Here is a 3,315-nt window from a genome sequence, read left to right on the forward strand (position 1 = left end):
TTTTTGCATAAACTTTTTTTATTTGTGTTATTTTAAATTATAAAATTTTTAATATTATAACATAATTATTGTTTTAAAAAATTTAATCTAATAAAAAAAAGACACGTAAATAATTATATCCGTAACAATTTAAACATCATTAGAATACTTTATTTGCTATTACAGGAAATAATTCCTTGGTTACTAATTATTATAAGAAACGTTCTTTACCATAAAATGATGAAACAGACTATCCACACCTACATTGAGACAAGTTAGGTTCATTTTTTTTATATAGATTCTCAGGATGTATTATTCATAGTTATATATGAAAAATTTGTGTGTTTTTAAATAATATAATTTTTTTATTTTAAAACACAAATTGTTAAATTGAAGAGGGAAAAAAAACTGATGACCCAATTTGAGAGGAGCTGAATTTAAATTTCGGAAATTCATAAATTAAAAGGCTAAATTTGTGTAGTTCATAAATCGGAAGATCAATTTTATATTTTAAAAATTTAAAAAAATTAAAGTTCACCAATCAGAAAGTTAGATTTATATAAATTCACAAATCAAAAGATTGGTTTATGTTTTAAAAATTAAAAAAGTTAAATTTTACAAATTAAAACTCAGATTTGTGATCTCCGTATAAAAAAAACACACCAAATTTTACATATTGTTAAAAATACTACTAAGCGGACAAGTTAATGAGAGAAGCAAATAATCTAAAAGATCGTTGACGTAGACTATGGTCTATGAGCAACAACACTATTTGAAGAAAGTGAAGGAATGTGTTCAATTATAATTTTTTATTTTTGTTCATGACTTTGAAAATATTTAAGTATAATAAACAGCAATTAAGTGCTAATAAAAAATATATAAAAATGTTTAAATACAAAAAAGAAAAAAGTAAAAGAGATAATTAAATTATTTGTCTCGCATTACAAAATTTCGCTAAATATAAAAAATAAATATTTACAAATTCAATAGGTCAAATTATAATTTGACCTTTTTTAAAATGACCGTAAAAATGAAAGAAAAATTTGCGCGGAAACATTGATGGCGAACCTCATATCAAAATGTTCAAGTGATGTTGCACGTTGTGGTTAGGCGGTGGAACTTTGAGCGACGAAGAAAGGAGCATAGCAGTGATGATGAATTAACATTTTTCTGAGTAAATTAAATATGTTTTTTAATTAAATAATTAGTTTGGAAAATAGATAGATGAGATATAGATAGGCATTTGTTTATGCGTCAACTGCCAACTAAAGCATCACATTCTTTCCTCTCACTCATATTTTCTCCGTCTGGCTTTCAACAAATTACAAATTTAGTGGGCCTAGTTCTTGGTGAGAAGCATCAATATGCATAACAAATGCAAATTAAAGACTTAAAGTTAGGAATTTGGAAGCGGATGTCTAGTTGGAACCACAAAAAATATATAGTCTACCTCTTTTCTCTTTTCTTTTTTTTTTTTTTCATGTGAAAGATTATCTATGTCGTAGAGTTGTAGACTCAGATTTTTGTAGTACACACCAATAAATACAAGGTGTGTCATTCTCGGTCACAGATAACAATAAACTGAATAAAGAAGACAATAATAATTACTTGAATTTTGTCTCCTATTTCAATAGGAGTATAGTTGCATTGTCTTTTTCATTTTCAACTGTGTTAGCATATTCTTTGGAATGACAATAATGGGGTAGGGAAGAAAAAAAAGTGAGGAGTGATTTTCTCTACTCTATTTCTCAAGATTCTAAGAGTTGGAACAAGGGATAAATTCAGAAAATTTTCATAATATTTAGGGTAAAATTTACAAGGAGTTTTTATTAACATAAATATATTTACTATTGAATTTGGAATTATATGGTTGCTTTTATGATACTTATGATTATGGAGTTTGTGATCACTCTAAAATTTTAACAATAGTTAAAATTATAATTAGGAAAGAATATGAAATTTCATATTAATTATGATTTAAATCACATACAAGGCTTAAGAGTTAAAAAAATAACGATCTCAAATAATTGATACTAATTTAAATAATGTTAGTTCTAATGACACAAATTTTTTAAAACTAATATAAAATTTTAATTCTACTATAAGTTTTATTTAAGGAATTCAAAAATATGAAGAAAAAAAAAAAACTAAATGTTCAGAAGCTACGTGGATGGGTCAACAGAACAACTAATCTTGACAATGGGAGGTAAAAGAATCATGTGAATAAATGTCCCATCATAACTAGGAAAGTTGATTGCTTCCCTTTATATATTATGGCGTGCATGTTTTTTTCTAGCTAGTTAACAATTGTGATATATATGTTTGGTGGTTTTAGGATGAATGAAAATTTAAATATTAAAAGTCCAATAAACTCCCCGTTAAATGTTGTTTAGTAACCATTGCTATATATATGATGTGCTGAGACTCATAGGTGTTGGTGGGTGAGTGTAGCATCACCGCCGAAGACGACGTTGCCTATCAGCTTGGCCTACGCATACTATGGGCACGACGCACAGCAGATGCGTCTAAGTCACTGGGAGCAACATAGAAGGGGTGCAGCAAGTCAAGTCGTTCAACATTAAGATGATGTGGTTGAAGATTGACCTAAGAAACATGCCTGCTAATGCTCCACTTGATGTGCTCTCACAATATGCACATTGCTGTTGATAACAGATGAATCTAGCTCGACCGTGCATTGCAAGGGCTACTCGCTCGTGGGGATCAACTTTACTTGCTTCGGCCTACCACACACTATGCATGGTTATCAATTCCAAGATACCACTACTACTTTCTTGGATTTGCCACAGATTTTCAAAGTGGAGACAGTTCCATTGACCATGAGGTATGTAGAGAGGGTACTTAACTTGAGATTTATTGTACTATTGTAATTTACGTGTACTGGTGCACGAAATTGCAATCACACTTTTGCAACTCCGCACAATTAACCAGCAAGTGCACTGGGTCGTCCAAGTAATACCTTGCGTGAGCAAGGGTCGATCCCACGGAGATTGTCGGCTTGAAGCAAGCTATGGTTATCTTGTAAATCTTAGTCAGGATATCAGAAATTATCAGGATTGATTATGAAAAGCAAAAGAACATGAACTGATTACTTGTTTTGCAGTAATGGAGAATAGGTTGAGGTTTTGGAGATGTTCCATCTTCTGAATCTCTGCTTTCCTACTGTCTTCTTCTTCTTCAAGCATGCAAGGCTCCTTCCATGGCAAGCTGTATGTAGGGTTTCACCGTTGTCAATGGCTACCTCCCATCCTCTCAGTGAAAATGTTCAACGCGCTCTGTCACAACACGGCTATTCATCTGTCGGTTCTCGATCATGTC

The sequence above is a fragment of the Arachis duranensis genome, chromosome 9, assembly GCF_000817695.3.
Source record: "Arachis duranensis cultivar V14167 chromosome 9, aradu.V14167.gnm2.J7QH, whole genome shotgun sequence".
NCBI classification, from domain to species: domain Eukaryota; kingdom Viridiplantae; phylum Streptophyta; class Magnoliopsida; order Fabales; family Fabaceae; genus Arachis; species Arachis duranensis.